At 42.7% G+C, this 17,642-nt stretch overlaps 2 protein-coding genes across 4 annotated transcripts in view; both read left to right on the forward strand.

Annotated features, from left to right (window-relative positions):
- Positions 1 to 15,596, forward strand: part of RBM12 (RNA binding motif protein 12) — a 40,679-nt gene extending 25,083 nt beyond the window's left edge. For both annotated transcript variants that reach the window (XM_073310023.1, XM_073310021.2), the window contains exon 2: positions 1 to 15,596. This exon is cut by the window's left edge and continues 14,619 nt beyond it. The gene's annotated coding sequence lies outside the window, so the exon portion shown is untranslated.
- CPNE1 (copine 1) overlaps positions 1 to 17,642 on the forward strand; it is an 80,329-nt gene that overhangs the window by 25,093 nt on the left and 37,594 nt on the right. The window lies entirely within an intron of this gene.

Raw genomic sequence — 17,642 nt, forward strand, 5'->3', positions numbered from 1 at the left:
GACATAGTGCTGTCCATGCTGCTGCTTTTGTCGGTGAAACTCCTCTCGGTCAGTTGTTTTTTTTTTCCCCCCCACACCTCTGACCAACAAAAGTTTTACCAACAGAAGTGCTAGTATAGACATAGCCTGAGTTTCTCATCTGTGAAATAGGGATAATTTCCTTTTTCTCACCCTTTGTCTGTTTTGTCTATTTAGATTGAAACTCTTTGGGGAACGGACTGTCCCTTACGACATGCCTAGAACAGTGGTGCTACCATAATACAAATCAGGGCTTACCTTCTCTGGGTCTGTGTTCACTTAGCTGCAGAAAAATTAAATTTTATTTACTTAAAGCTGCCCTTGATCATATGGATGCCAGATTCCCCAGGTTAAACCAATTACAATTCATGTGGTTTCAATGCTTTTACTCACTCATAGTTACTAAAAAGAAGGGTGCATTATGGCAATGTGCAAACTACAGGTATTCAAAATACAGGGGATTCTGCTTAACCCAGATAGTAACAGCTTTCGGTTAATAAAAACATTTTGCATGGAACAGATACTGTCCAATTGACTATAATGTTAATTGACCTGGATATTAGCAGTAGGCATGTTGGCTACTAACTTGTTTTATGGAAAGCCTGGCCTGCAGGTAGATTTGGGGGGCTGGGCTGAGCATCAGCTGCAAACTGGTTTGCGGGTCTGCAGACAAGGAAGTGCTGGGGAGTGCATGATACCTCTCCCTGCACTCTCCAGGCTGAGAGCCAGGGCTCAGCACATCCCATCACTGCCTTTCCTGTCTGTAGCCCTGCAAACCTGCCTGTGGCTGTGGCATTCTATGGGGAACAGGGATGCTGGGATGTGCAGAGCCTGGGTCCCTAGTGTCAGAGTAGGATGCAACCCAGAGAGCACAGGGAGTGGTACAGTACAGCCCTATATTCCCTCAGCTTCCCCCCCCCTTTGGAAAGCCACAACATCTGGGTAGTGGCCTGCTCCCTGCCACTGTCCACAGCCTACCTTGGGGCCCCGTATGGGCACATCCCAGTATTTCCATCCCTGGCTGCAGCCTGGCAAACCTGTCTTTAGCTTATTGGCAACTGTCAGATAATGGCAACTTTTTTCTGTCCACCAAGAGGTTGCTAATAAGCAGAATCTACTGGACTATCAAAATTTAACTGCATGTACATAGAAGCTTTTAACCATTAGGCCACCCTGACCCTCAGGATCTATTACTGTAGGTGAAAATACTGCTGTGCCGGGCTGCGCTAATAAAATGAAGGGTTTCCACAATGCGTGTAGTCAAAGCAAGTCTGCTATATGCAACAAATCATAAGCTAGGGCTTGCTATAGATACCAGTGAATGGCCCAAGTGCAGATATTGCTCATCCCTAAAAAGCTATTCTCTGTTGGCTTGAAGGATTGGGTAATGACCAGGAACAAAACAGTTTACAGATACGCACTGCGACTGTCTACACTGCAATTAGACACCCGCAACTGACTTGTGCCAGAATACTCTGGCTTGTGGGCTTGGGCTAAGGGGCTGTTTAACTGTGGTGGAGACTTTCAGGCTCACGCTAGAGCCTGGGTTCTAGGAGCCTGCAGGGTGTGAGGGTCTCAGAGCTTGGGCTGCAGCCCAAGCCTGAGCCTCTACACCACAATTAACCCCTTAGCTTGAGATCCATGAGCCAGACATGAGTATCTAATTGCAGTATAGAGATACCCAGTGAGTGCTCAATAGCAGACTGTGCTATTAGAGGACTAGACTACTGCTAATCTGTGATCAGATGTGGATTTCAAACCAGTTGGTCATTATCCGTATTATTTAGGTATTAGAATCTTTACTTGAATTTGAAATTATGCAGTTTGTTTTGACTGATGGCAGAGACATTTTAATTTATATAAAAGCAAGGCCAAGACAAAACATATAAAATGAAGTGAGTCAGACACACTAAAAAATAAAAAGGCGAAACCCTGACAAAAATTGTCCAAAACCAAACAGTGTTTTCACAGTCATAACAGGAACATCTTTAATTTGAGAGAATAAAACCGAATCCTGAAAATTGAGACAGCCATGTTTTAGAATAACCAAATTTTGAAGACTTTAGCTGCCTGTGAACAAGTAGTTTCTAGCTGGTATGATTGTGAAGAACACTTTCAAAACATGAAAGAAGTGTAATTGAACCAGTGAAGCCTGCCTGAGTCAGAAGAGAACCTGAAACAATATCTGAGTTGCAAACTGCTCCATTCATTTCAATGGATGTTAACTCGGGTACAAATGATGAAACTTTAAATGTCAACATGTTAATTATTTTACTGCTCATTTAAAAAGTATCCTATATTGAAAGGCTACACCAGTCATTCTCAAACATTTGGGGTGTAATTACTGGAGGTGTCTAAAGGACTAGTGGGGGTATTGCAGATATATAAATTGAGTAGGCCTTTAACAACATATGGTGGCATTGGAGGAGGGTGAGAGGTAGCTATTAGTTTCATTTTTCTGAAGTGGGACTCTTCTTTCATGATTTTGGGAAATGCTGGACTAAAAGAAAGGAAGAAGGAACAATTGAAGGCTTGCTAATGTTTTTACCAAGTAATCTCAGTTTCACTTGTGAAATGATCAGACTCTTCATTATGGCTTTAAGTTTGGATATCCTAAATGGGGACTGCCTCTTCACTTTAGCTTAGAGTCAATTATGACAATCCCTCAAGGTTAATTTATACATTATTGAACAAATATATCTATTTTGTCACTTGGCCATTTATAACAGAGCAAATTGAATTTTCTAATGGTATTTGAGTTTAGGGGTTCTTCACATTGAAATAAGAGAGTGAGTAAGCTGATCAGGATATCTGAGAAACCATGAGGTAAACTAAAATTAGAAACGTGAACCGGATATACACAGAGAAGAGGAGAGAAAACAGAATTAGGATACAGTGCTCCCTTTTCTAACTGGAGAAGGAAAAATAAGTCTGTAACTACTTTGGCCTTGTCTAAACTAGGATTTAACAGTGTGATGGAATCAATTAGGGAACACACTCTAACAAAGATATCTAAAAAGTGTAGTGTAGATAGACAAGGCTGTCTTTGACATGTTCTAAGATGACTGGGTAGAGCCAAGGCTCCTTCCTAGGTTTTTAACTTGTATGTTAAAGGCAACATGCCTTGTCTACACTACACTTTTCAAATGTTCATGTTAATGCATTCTAACACACCTAGCCATGGCTTAACTAGGATAAAAGGTACAACATTTAGACCTGATCTACACTAGAAAATGAGGTTGGTTTAATTATGTTGTGCAGGGGTGTGAAAAATCCACACCCTGGAGCGGTGTAGTTAAGTCGACCTAAGTCCATGTGTAGACTGTACTAGGTTGATGGAAGAATTCACCTCTCGGGGAGGTGGATTACCCATAATGGAAGAACCCTTCCTGTCAGCATAGGTAGTGTCTATGCTGAAGCTCTAAAGCAGCACATCTGCTGTAGCGTTTTAAGTGTAGACGTAACCTCAGTCTATGTAAACCAGATACAGTGGATATGAGAACTGTATTCCTGTGTCATTTACAGGCTTTTAGATTACAGCACTTTAAATGGGGAACAGATGACTTGGAATTGGTAGGTTTTGAGGGGAGAACTAATATGGGAAAAATATCTTCCATCTGGAATCTTTGCCTGTTTCTAGAACCAAACCTCTTTACAGGTTCTTGGATATTTTTTCATTATTCATTTTCACATGCCTGTCTGCTATAGTTTCCAGTCAGAACTTGTGCCAGAAATGCTGACCTCTCTCAAACTTCATATTTCTAGCTTTCCTGAAAACAGGAAGTATGAGTAAGCTCAAGAGCCTGTTCTCACGAAATTTCCAGCCAAAATTTTCAGTCCAATATGGTTTAGAAAGGCATTCAAATTTTTAGGTGCTTTTTCAGATCTACTGCAAACTCTATTCCCTCTTGAGTTTTCCCTGGCACTAGTGGTAATGATACACAGCCTTTCACCTCTGGCCTTAGGTTCACATTTATTCCAAGTTATCATAGACTAAAATGTTTACTATCTGATGTCTGTCCTTTGGCCTTTGAAAAATGGAATCTGTTTGATTTCTTGTGCACAGGACTTTGCCTGTCAAAACCTCTTTGCATGCTCAGCATTGAAACCAAGGTTATTGTGTGGGCTACAGAAACTTGATTCCCTCTTGCCCCTAAATGTGATTATTCCTGGACAGGGCTGTGTCAGGTTGCTAGGGAATGGTGTATGGAACCTTTTGCTACTGCTGCTATTCTGTAGACAAGCAGAAGTCTTCAATCTGACACTTTCAATAGCACTCCATTTACGAAACCTACAAGGGCATTGAGAAATTTGGTCTCCTGACTGGCCAGTTAAACCAAGTGCACTGATGTATTCTGAAGTGAAGTGTAATGCACAAGTATCAATTTAGCATCAGACTACAGGACTTCCTTGCGCAATTATCATAACACCCTCTATCTTTGAGACTGTTTTGTTGATGCCAAAGAACAGCAGGGTAGTGAATCTCAATCTTTTGGGGATGGAAAGGCTGAAAAATCATCTCTTCCCACCATATTCCACAATCCTCAGCTGCAGGACCCATGATGTGTTATGGAATTGGAGTAGGAAGGGGCTAGTGGTGCTGGGAAGAGACCATATAACCCACCATCCACAATTGGATTTGTAGGCTCTGATGCTTAGTTCTATATAAAGAGTGTGTAAACCTTTTCCTTCTTAAGACTTGCCAGTGACTCATGTTCTGGAAACTCTTGGTTCATTTAGTGACTTAAACATAGCTACACTTGGGATTGGTACTACACTGGGTTCAAAAAGGTGCCAGCAGTGTGGTCATACTTTGAACAGCAGTAGTTCAACTTGACTCCTAAATTCAGAAAATGCTGATGTCACCCCTCCCCCCCAATATAATATTCATAAAGCTAGAACATGTGAATGTTATAGGATGGACTTTGAAAAGTGGACTGGCAATCTGGCAAAGTTCTACAACGTATGATAACTAGGGATAAGAAGTTTAATCTAAAAAAAGAAAAAAAAGGTTATAAGATAGGAGTCATGGGATTAAACTGAGTGAAGGAAAATAAAAGGAGAATACAAGAGGAAAAAGCCTGACAGATCAATTGAACTGGAATAGTCTCCTGTGAGGAATGATGAAAGCTCTACTTCCTGAGTTGTTTGAAACTGGGCAGGAAAAAGCAGTGAAGAGTGTGCTGTTGGGAAAAAGCCAATATTGCCAGAGAGATGGCATTTCTGTCATTCTGTACATTTAGATACAAATGATATAATACTTGTAACATTTTCTGTGTAACAATTGGGTAAGACGGCCATGTGATATAGTCCAGGAGCCTGATATGCTCCATGGGACTAAGTTCTACAGCGTGAGCTCCTAAACTCTGTGACAAGAACCCCTAAATTGGGCAGTAACATTTAACTTTATTTCCATGAAGTAACCTTAATTTCCAGCTCCATTAAAACATGCACAGCTGTGGCTCACATTTGAAAATTCTCTTTGATATATCATTTATCAATGATAATTTTTTGATCATGTGTTTCTGATGTGTTCTCATGGTGGCCTCACTCCCTGGAGTTCGGTGACTATGCTGATGTCCAGATGATTAGGCTCAGAGCCTCCTCCCCACCCCCAATCTGCATGAGGGGAAGGGAAGTGTATATCCAGCCTATGTGGTCCAGTTCCTTAGCTATGAGTTAGACTCCAGCTCTGGTTCTTGCACTGTTCCAGGGAGCAAAAGGGTCAAGGAGCATTCATTATAATAGAATTAACTCCTCTTTGAGGGGAAAGCTGAAGCGTGAAAGGCAGCAGTAGACTGATGTTAGCATGGCAGAGACATAAGAATGGCCATACTGGGTCAGATCAATGGTCCATATAGCCAAGTATCCTGTTTTCTGACACTGGCTGGTGCCAGATGCTTCAGAGGGAGTGAACAGAACAGGGCAATTTATCAAGTGATCTGTTATCCAATCCATCTTTTAGTAGTCAAATGTTTAGGAACACTCAGAGCATGGGGTTGTGTCACTGACCATATTGGCTAACAGCCGTTGATGGACCTATCCTCCATGAGTTTAGGATTGATACTTAGGAGAATGCCAGAATCCCCAAGGCTCTGACTGAGACGAGTGGGACAGCTCAAATCTCACAGAGCTCCAGGCTCTCTGCAGACACAAGCGGGCACCACTTCATTGGTTTACACTTTAAAACATCAAGTTTATTTTCATAACTATAAAGGCTAGAAGAATATTTTTTTTAAAAATGAAAGCTATGATTTGGTAGCAAGGAGCAGTTGCAGAATTATGCAATTGTGTGGGGCCCTGGATATAGTATACAAATTAACTTCACCCAGAAAATTTATTAAGTTTCAGTATCAGAGTTGCAGTGGTATAAATGAAGTGTCCCTTTATATCAAGGAGATCAATTTCTTTTGCATAGAAACAAGTAGTGCTGAAGAATCCAGAATCTTCTGGAATGCTGTATCAGACTCAAAATGCATTAGACAACTCTTCAGTGCAGTGCGTAAGCAATGCATGTTCAAGGGTTGCTTCTCTGTACTTTTCCAAAAACATTTTGAGAGTTTGTTTTTTATAAAACTTGATTTCCAAGTCACCTCAGTTGGAATGTTTCCAAGTTACTGGTATGCGTGCAATTCAGTGTGGTAATCTTTTGGCATGCTTTAGTTGGCTTGGATCTATGAACTGAGACTAAGCTTCTTGTGTACAGTAGTCCCACTCTTGGAATTGGATATCTTCCTTCCAAGGGAAGATGGCATCAGGAGGAAATGTTCACAGATAAATTAATGCATTCTTTGAGTGGTTGCACATGTGTATTCCACTCCTGGTGTCTGTGCACCCAGCGTATATCCGTCAGAAACGTTTTCCCTCAGAGGTACCTGTTGGGCAGCTCGAGCTCCCTCTGCTTCCACGTGCCACTGTATGCAGGTATGAGCACAGAGCTGTCCTTAGTCCCCCTCAGTTTCTTCTTACCAGGACAGTTGTTGGAACTCTTTTCTATACCAGAACAGTTTGTCTCTCAGCCTTTTTGTGAACATAGTGTGTGTGTATATAGTTAGTCTAGTTCTTAGTCTTGTTAGGATAGTAAGTTTTAGTTCTGTTAATTTAAAAAAAAGTTTTTTTGGACGTTTCCCCATTTGGAGTTTTTTCTAGATACGGTACTGAGTTGTGCCCCAGTCACTGGGTTTCAAACCGTAGGCTTTTTGCTCCTGGCCTATGCCAGTGAGCAACCCACATAATAGCTGCTTGAAGTGCTTGGTAGAGGCATACATAAAGGACCAGTGCCCGATTTGCAGGGAATTCAAGCCTAGGACAAAGAAGGCTAGTGAGGCTAGGCTGTTGGAGGCAGCGCTCAGGCCACTGTCGGTGCTGTCTTGGGGCTCTCCCAATCTGACTTGGTGCCGAGTGCTGCAGCTTCAGTGAGGAGCACACCTCTGGAGTTAGCAGAAGCCCAGCACCATTCTCTCTTGCCTGTTCCCAGGAAGAAATACAAACCTTCCAGAGAAGGTTTCCTCCCATTCTAAATTTGGGAAGAGGGTCAAGAAGCCGTCAAGTAGAGTGCACTAGAAACCTGAGCACTTCTCCTCTAAATATGTGCGTAAGTTGGCACAGTTGGCCCTGGTGCTGTAGGGGACTCTGTTGAGCCTGGTGCCAGAAGTGGCAGTGTCAACTTCTTCCGCACCACAAGAGACTATTTTGGTGTGACTACCCCAGGGGCATTTGCTGCAGCAAGAAACCTGCTTTGCCTCTCAGTGCATGGTGCCTCCATCCTTACAAGAGTCCAGTCCCCCCACACCACTGCTGGAGATTCAGTCTCCAGCACTGCTGTTGCCTGCTTCCTGGGGGAAGCCTGCCACAATGGCGTTACTCCGTGCATCGCCTGGCTCCCAGCACTCAGCCCTGGGACCAATGGGAACAGCTCCACCATAGTCAGAAGAATGGAAATCCTCCTAGGTGGATTGGAGGTGGGGTTGTATGTAACTCAAACACAAAGCAGCACCTCCCAGGCTCTGCTCAGATCCTCTCTTCCTGCTGACCACTGACACACTTCAGTGGAAACTCCCATTGGAATGTGACCAGGATAGTGAGGCCCTGCTCTACATCAGTGGCCCTTTTGTAATTCTGAGGGGTTTCCCCCACTTACCGATCTTCCCCGACACCATGCATATCAGTGCCCTTGTCTAGAAGGGTGAGTCTATGTACTGAATGGCTCAAACCCCAGAGTGTGGTACTGGGCATGGTACAGTATCAGGTGGAGGTGCCAGAGCAACAGGCAATAGAGAAGATTATACCCCCTCCAGTCTTGGCTTCCTCTTTGCCCTCACCAGATGAAGCCATTTCATCTAGCACACTTCTCCTCCTCCTGATTATTTTAAAGTTTTATCAGGAGTTGCTCAAGAGAGTGGCTGCAGAATTAGGTTTACAGTTCAAAGAGGGCAGAGTGTCTTCACATCATCGGGTTGACATTTTATCAATGGTGGGTCCCTGCAGGGTAGCTCTGCCAATTAATGAGGTGATACTAGAGCCTATAAAGGCTCGGTGGTAGACTCCATCTTCACTGTCTCCCACTTTAAAACAGGCAGAAAGAAAATATTATGAATCCTCCCAAGGTTTTGAATACCTCTATACTCACCCACCATCAGGCTCTTTAGTTGTGACAATGGCTAATTAGAGCAAGCATCAAGGGCACAAGGCTGCCACCTCTAAATCAAAGGATGCTAAAAGGCTGGATTTATTTGGCAGAAAGATTTATTTCGTGTATCACTAACCAACAGGCTTTGCTGGGGCAGTATGATTTTAATTTATGGGGCTCACTGGAAAAGTTCAGAGAGCTGCTTCCGGAGAACACTAGACAGGAGTTCGGTTCCATAGTCAATGAGGGTAGATTAGTTGGGAGAACACAACTAAAGGCAGGGCTGGATGTAGCAAACTCAGCAACTTGAACCATGGCTTCTGCAGTGGCCATGTGTGGATCATCCTGGCTGCAGTCTTCTGGTCTCCCCTATGACATACTGAGCACTCTCCAGGACTTGCCATTCAGGGGTCCTTCTCTATTCTCAGACCAGATAGACAGAAAACTTCATGGACTTAAGGAGTCTAGAGTCACTCTAAAGTCCTTGGGTCGGTACCTGCCTGCAGGAGACAGGAAGCACTGTCGTCCACCCCGATTTTTCCGTTACTTTTCCTCAGTAGGACCTATCAAAAAAGAGGTTCAGGCGTTATAGGTGTAGGCCTCCTGCTACTTCGCCTCTGGGCCACTCAAGACACCTGGGAACTCCAGAGGCCATTTTGATGGATCACTCAAGATCAACATATCTCCAGACCCAAACCCCCTGACCTTTGCAAACCATGTGTCCCATTTCCACAGTTCTTGATCTCAGATTACTTTGGGACCACTGGGTCTTGAGCACTGTGTAAGTGGGATATACTCTCCAGTTTGCTTCTACCCCTCTCTCCCTGCCCCTTTTTGGGAACCACTCTCACAAAAAACTTCTTATCCAGGAAATCAATTACTCCTTCATTTGGGAGCCATAGAGGAGGTTCCATGTGATTTCAGAGGGAAGGGGTTTTATTCCCAGTGTTTCCCAATTCCAAAAGCAAAGGGGTAAGAGGATCTCAGATCAATTTTAGACCTGCATCAACACAACAGATTTTTTAAAAGGATAAAGTTTTGCATGGTCATGCTAGCTTCTGTCATCCCTTCCCTGGATCTTGGGGACCAGTACACTGACCTCAACTTGAAAGATGCCTGCTTCCATGTGGCAATCAATCAAGCTCACAGGAAGTACCTCTGATTTCTGGTAAATCAAAATCATTACCAGCTCATTATACTACTTTTTGGCCTGTCACCAGCTTCCAGGGTCTTTACAAAGGTCATGGCAGTAGTAGCTGCATTCTTCTGAAGATCAGGAGTGCAGGTTTACCCTTACCTAGACAACTGGCTTGTCAAGGGCCAGACCAAACAGCAAGTGCAGAGCAGTGTTGCCATGATCCAGTCCATGTTCCATGGTCTGGGACTGCTAATCAACACAGAAAAATCTGTCCTCACCCCAGTCCAGAGGATAAAGTTTATGAGGGTTGTACTGGACTCCTCTCAAGCCAATGCCTTTCTTCCAGTGTCAGGTTTCAGGCAGTTGAGTTGTCATAGGTTTGAAGGCTTGCCCGGTCACAATAGCACAAAACTGTTTGAGGGTTCTGGGTCACCTTTGTGGTTCAGTACGCCAGACTACAACTCAGAACTCTGCAGGAGTGGCTGGCATCAGTTAGACTCTGTGGTAAGAGTGCCCTCACCTCCCTAGATTGGTGGACAGATTCAGCCGGTGTACGTTCAGGTGTTCTGTTTGTGGATTACTTATTATACCTGAAGCACCAAGGTTTAATGGGTATTTCCTTCGAAGTACATCGAGCTGCTATTTCAATGTTCCATCCTAAAGTGAACAATCACTCTATTTTTTCCAATGACATGTCCATAAGGTTATTTAAGGGCTTAGTCAAATTATAATCTCACGTGCCAGAATCTATTCCCCTATGAGATTTAAACTTTGTATTGTCAAGACCTGCTTGCTGCTGCTTCGGTCAATAAAGGTGGCATTTCTGGTGGTCATTCCATCCTCCAGAAAGTAAGGGAGCTGCAGGCATTAATTTCAGAACCTCCATATATGATCTTTTTTTAAGGACAAGGTTTGCCTGCACCCTCATCCATAGTTCCTCCCTAAGGTGGTTTCCTCTTTCACATCAACCAGGCAATTTATTTGTCTGTTTTCTAACTGAAGCCATGTACAAACAGAGAGGTTTTGCATACCTTGGATATCAGAAGAGCCTTCACATTTTACCTAGATAGAACCAGACACTTTTTTAATCTTCCCAGTTGTTCATAGCAGTGGCTGACAGAGTAAGAAGTCAATCAGTCTCCACCCAAATAATTTTTTTCTGGATTACGTCCTATATAAGCATGTTATAATTTGGATAATGTTGCTCCACCCAACAGAGTCACAGCTCGTTCAACAAGGTCACAATTGACTTTGGCCTTTCTGGCAGAAATTCCAATTGTATACATTTGTAGAGCGGCAACCTGGACCTCAGTTCACAGGTTTGCCTCCCACAAAGCTGTGCCTCAGGACTCCAGAGACAATGCTAGAGTGGGTTGAGTTGTTCTATAATCTTTTTTGAAATAGACGCTGATCCCACCTCCTGTTCTACAGCTAGTGAGACACCAAGAGTGGAATGCGTATGTACAATCACTTGAAGGAAAAAAAAAGTTACTAACCTGTTCCGTAGATTTGTTACACTTGTCCATTCCATGACCCACCCTCCTACCCTTCTACATCAGAGCTCTGGCCAGAGATGGGGGTTAGGGGTGGCTCTACCCTTTTAATCTGCATGCAGTAGCACCAGCAGCAGGGGGAGGTTGAGCCCCCAATGGGTACAACTGAGGGAAAAGGTTTCTGATGGCTGTGTGCTGAGCACCAGGAGTGGAATGGAAATGTGGTATGCATCTCTAAGAACAACAGTTATGGAACAGGTTAGTAACTGTTTTTAATTTTGGGGAGTGATCCAGCAGTAATTCCAGTAGTGTACAACCTTTGTGGCACCAAAAGCAGCATTGTAACTTATCAGAAGTCTGAGAGCTATATTTAGTTTGCATGTATGTGCAATTTTTGAAGCATACTAATACTTTGAAGAGTTCAGGTGATTGAGCATCAGTGGGAATGTGACCCTGCTTACCCACAAGGTAACTTATTGATTACTTTATTTCTGAGATGGCCATGTGCATTATGCCAATGAAATGTAGGCTTGAGTTTGCAAGGTGACTGAAGTGTCTTGGTTAGTTACTAAATAAACGTGTACTTTAAAAAGAAAAGAGGAAGGCTACACAAAAAATGGATAGCCCCTTTTAGTTTAAGTACATAAGGCTTGATATTCATCCCGGGATCACCGCATTCCTGCCTCTTCACCCGTGACCTGGAAGTTCAGACTTCCGTTTGCAGACGAATCCTAGAGACTAACGCCTTTATTTCATAGTACCTGCCCTTTTTTAAAAGGCATCTTAGTAAAACTAAGTAGTTGTGCAGTATTCTAGTGTTTGACTAGTGCTGATGGTGAAGCACTGTGGTCTTGGGAGTATGCTGTCTGACTCCTTTGTCAAAGGGAAGTTTTGGGGCAGTAGAACCAATGAAAACTGAAAGAGGGTTGTGTGGGACAACAGGAAGAGATGTGCAAAACCACCACATGCTTTTAAAAAAGGGTGGATGTATTAGATGAAAGCATAGTGACAAATAAAAAGCTGATCCTTGAGGAACTGGAGGCCTTCAAGATTCCTTTACTGACCTCTTAAGGATATTGAGAGGAAGCTTTATGGAAAAAAGGAAAAAGAACTGAAGGGATTGCTATATTGAGATATTCTATCAGTCCATTGCTTATCCTGGCAAAAGCTCAAGATACAAGTAATACAGTAACTAACTTATACTTTACTGTTTTACCAAGAAGAATTGGAAAGTAGATTCCAAAAACTTATGGCTTAGGGAGGTAAAGCAAATGCTAAAGGAAACCGCATTGCTCCCCCAAAATGAACCCTATTATTAAAACAAGTGAAGACTTAAGAATTCTAGGACTTAGTGTGGGCTGCTCTAGAATTCTGAATGAAGCAGCAAAAGAGCAAGTGGAGTATCTAGCAGAACTATATTTACACTTCTGTTTGGAGTGAATATACCTTTGTCAGACCTTGAGCCCTCTATTCACATATAGGCAGCAGAAGTACAAGCTTCCTCAAACTACTCCAGCTGTGTGCTTCCAATCTGATCCAAATGGCCCTCCAGTCTCAATGGACCATGCAACCTTTGGTCTTTCTGCTGGAACTGATAATTAGGTTGCAAGTTAAGATGGTGATTTTCTGATAGACATGTTCAGGAACTAGACTGATATCATCTAACCTAATACAGTGCACTGAATAGCTATGAGATGTAGATAGATTTTGGTCACTGCCAAAATGAATGCAGCAGATGGGAAACTAGCATGAGAGCTCTGGGGATTTCGGCTGGTCAGCAACAAATAAACACGTGTTGAGTCTCAAGGTTTGTCAATTTAGATGAAAGTGTGGATGTTTATCTGAACTTGTGAAGGGGTTATCCTTCTTCTAGTTAATCCTTTTGTATGCTGCCTCCAGCAGCAGTAAAATCTTTTCCCTTACTACTAAGATGACAGTTGTTTCAGAAAGAATACAGTCTTCAAGGGAAGGCTCCTCTCTACTCTCCTCAGGAGCAGCTGGACTAGATATGAGGTCTTGCTGTCTCTCCACTAGGCCCTGTTGTTTGCTTAACATTACATTTGGTACTCTCCTTTGATTAGGCCCAGTAGATGATGATCTCATGGGAAAAGCCACTTTCTCGCTGAAAAGAAAGATCTCTTCTGCTTTGGATCTTCCCAGATAAACATGGTTCAATCTGAGATACTTTTCAAGGCAAATCCTCACACCATAGCTAAAACTGAGCAACAGCTGGGCCAGGTGGAGACTTCTGGGTGTGGCAACATCCTAATATGATAACATTTTTAAGTGCTCATCACTGTGGCATCTGAGCTCACATGGTTTAAATTAAGATATTGGTGATTTTAATGAGAGAAAGTAGGAAGGAAGATGAGAGATCATTTGGGAGGAAGGGCTGAGTTTCACTTATTTTCTTCAAAGATTCAAATAAGTCTTCATTTTGTGAGATGGGGCAGTTCCTATTTGCTTGTCCGCTTTTAACACATTTGAAATGTGCATTTATGTATTTGATTTGTACTGGGTGCAAACACAAATAGAGAAGTAATGGTTGTCTTCTTGCAAAAGATGCCTGTTACTGAAGCCTAAACAGAGATGGTTCTGTTTGCTGAGCAGCCCCTCCTTCTACTTCATTAGGGTCTACTTTGTCCTGTATCTCTGAGTGCACTAGTGAGGCTGAAGGTGGAAATTACTCTTTCCGGTATTTCCTTTTTTGCTGGAATTTTTACTGCTGGCAATATGTAAAGTTTAAGAAGCCTGGGCTAACTGACCTTTTTACCCTTCTCTTTCCTAATGATAGACATTGTACAAAGTTGTACTGCAGTGTCTATCCTGGGGAATTGGAGCAAATATATTAGGGCTGCAAAGAACTACACAGACTTGAGATTAAATGTGTTCTATGCTGGGCTGGGGAGCAATAATATATAGGTGGATTTGGAAAGGATCTTGAGTTCTGCTGTTGGTTTCTCTCAAGTCAGGCTAATTAGTTCGTCAGAGGTAATGGTAGATTGTTGAGGCTGTGTGCACAGCCCATTTGTGGTTGAATGCTACCAAAGAATGTGACACGGAAGGTCAATAGTAACAATATGGGATAATAGCTTACTCACATGTGGGAATGGAACTAGGGTCTCTTTTCCTAAAGCTTCATTAAATTATACTCTACATAAGTTTTTATACCCTCTCAGCACTGTAGGATCTGAGTGCTGTACAATAGTGTATTAAGCAACACGACTAACATCAGTCACATGTGGGTTAAATGATGATCAGTCTTGAGTGTTTGGCCAAATAACTGTATTAAAGTATAAAACCCACTTAAAAGGAATATTATTTTTTTGTTAAAGAAAATGACTTGCTACAAGTTGAATAAGACAACTAATGATTAAATACCGGTGGCTTTATATGTGTATTGACTTGGTCCTCAGAAAGATTAAACAGACGTTCCCCAATTCTGATAATGCTAAATAAACAAATTATATATGTTTGAGAGGGAGAGAGATTATCCTTTATATATACGTGCATTGTTATAGCACTCATTGTAGTAACCTCATTTACAAATATTGTACTTTTGGTTTACTACAGTTTGCAAAAATTTTGCAACCTGTTAAGAATATTTTTGTTAAATCGTAGTGAGATTTACAACACTCAGTTGGGTTACTGGCATGTATCTCTTTATAATTCTTCTGGGTACAAAACATGAACAGAACAGCAATTACAGATTTAAAAGGTGGTAATTTTACCACAGAAGTTAACTAGATTTTCGTTCCAAGACACAAGAAGTGCTATGTCGCTCTTCCAAAACTGATCTCTGACAGAGATACAGTGATCACCTGCCAACGGTTATTCATCCCCCAGAGGATTACAGACAGAAGTCATTCCTTCAACATAATTCAAAGGCTTTTATTCTTCACTGTGTGTCTCAGCCACTGGTTCTGCCTCACCCTCCACATGATTGCTTGGATAGACAAGTTTAGGTATTCCATGTCTTGGAATGACAAGAGGTTAAAGATAGCTTTCAGAGATTTCCCTGTAAGCCTTATTGATTTAATGGCATGAAATAAGGTAGTCAGACACCTTTTGCTCTGCCTTGGAAGCATATATAGAGAGAGAGACCAAACAGCATCAAAGAACTATGAAAACAAACTGTTTGGCAGCTATTTTTTCCAAGGGATTCCCCAAAGTAGCTGTGAAGCCTAAGAAATCCTTGCTATCCTCCATTTCTCATAGATGGGACTTTTGTTCTTCCTTTTGCAACAGGACAGATTTCTAGACCAAGCTTCCTTGATACCAGCAGAGAGATTGCTATTGCAGAAGCAAGTGGAATAATTTAGAAGACTGAAGAACATCACCGTGGACATGTGGGTCTCAGAACAGTTCACAAGGAACACTTGTGTGAGCTGCTGAATATTAAAACAAATGTTCAAGCTTTGTCTACAGTGGGAAACTGAATCGTTGCTGATACTTTTCGGCAATGTTTCTCCCTGAAGTAGTAAGGAAAACTACTTAAGTGCTGGTGTAGACATAACTCCTGTCTACTTACAAGTTCCCTGAGAAGGATGGCCTTGAGATTAAAGACCTGGAGTTTGAAGCAGTAGATCCAAGTAAGATTCCTGGCTCTGCCACAGATGTCCTGTGTGAACTTGGGCAAGTCACCAACTTTTCTACTTCAGTTCCTCATCTGTAAAACAATGATAATACCTCACAGGTGTGCTGGACTCGTGTATTTTCTCATGCTCAGATCATGTAGTGATGAACACCATAGAAGAAGCTAAGAATAAATACATTTAAATAGAAATACCACAAGAGTGGCACACCTTGGATATACACAAAGGTACTGCAGGATCTGTTTGACTCAAAGAAGCAATCAAATACTATTAGAGACCTGTCACCCAAGAAAGAAGGACAAGCAAGCTTGAAAATCTTCTGAGTTGGACTGGAGGATGCTGAAGTTCTAACTTTGCTAAGGGTTTATTGGCTAATCTGCGAGAGGAATAATCACTGGAAGAAAGCGCTTATGCTTCTGATGATATAACCTACAAGGCAGCCATGTGGTGGTGGTGGTGGTATTTGCAAGGAGTGTGCCACAACCCGCAGTGCCTCAGTAATCTCTTAAAATCTGTCCACCCTCAGCATCCTAGTGGCTCTTTTTAGTATGTAGTTATCCTCTCTCTTAGCGGCTTATTTCACATCCCTTCACAAATTTTGTTGGATGTGAAGGGGCTCTAGAATGAAAAACTTCTCTTACCTGATAGTTTTCTTTTTTGTATATTTCATACGCAGCAATCTAACCCACAACGGAGGATTAAGATTTTAACTAATTTCTTCACATTGAAAGACTGTCAGGAAAGGGAGAAAGCTGCTTAATGTGATTAAAGTACCATGAAGTATTTGTTGTGGTTAATATTTCAGAGGTCTACTCAAGCATTAAGTGCTGTAGAGAACTCTGTATGGCCAAGCATGGTGGGGACTGATAGCTCAGTGGTTTGAGCACTGGCCTGCTAAACCCAGGGTTGTGAGCTCAATCCCTGAGGGGGCCATTTGGGATCTGGGGCAAAAAGTGGGGATTGGTCCTGCTTTGAGCAGGGGGTTGGACTAGATGACCTCCTGAGGTCCCTTCCAACCCTGATATTCTATGATTCTAAGCAGTTTCAGAACATGTATATTTAGTTTTCAGGCACAATCCTCAAATTTAGTGGGGGTTCAGCAGGAGGGATTTTCTATTCCCTTGGAGACAACTCTGCTAGTCTGAGCCCATTTTCTTATCTGTACTTGAGGGCTGAAGAAAGGAAATGAGAAAACCTCCCTCTCCCAAAACCAGCTTTGTAAGAAAACTTCATTTAAGATTTCACTTCAACTAAATTTTTCTGCAATAGTTGACATCACAAGCACTTAAAGAGCTCTAGTAAATGCTTTTTTCATCCAGGGCTATATTTGAGGACTCCGTGGCCTCAGGACGCCTCTGACACGGAATTTCAACACCATCCTCCTTAAATACCTGGGTTCCCAGAACACCCATTAGCTGTCATCGGAGCGATCTACTGTCGCCAGGAGAAACGTACTCCCTCCCTCGAACTAGTGTTGATCGAAGTCAAACTGGTCAGTTAGCTCATGGCATGGAGCGAACAAACAGGCGCGGCTCGCTCATTGTCACCAATGGAAGCTGCAACCCCAGCGTGTTCCCTGGCTTCTGCTCTCCGACTCCGCACAATCCTGCCCACCCCGCCACTGTTCCTCTTCAGCCGCTACCTCGACTGCGCTTCCCAATAGCCTGCCCCTTCCTTCGCTGTTCGGAGCCGCCCCAGGAGCGGGCTGTGCCCCTCGCGGGGCTGCAGGGAGTCCCCTGCTGCCGGCAGGACAGACTCTGGAGTTCGTG

The sequence above is a fragment of the Lepidochelys kempii genome, chromosome 13, assembly GCF_965140285.1.
Source record: "Lepidochelys kempii isolate rLepKem1 chromosome 13, rLepKem1.hap1, whole genome shotgun sequence".
Lineage (NCBI taxonomy): Eukaryota > Metazoa > Chordata > Testudines > Cheloniidae > Lepidochelys > Lepidochelys kempii.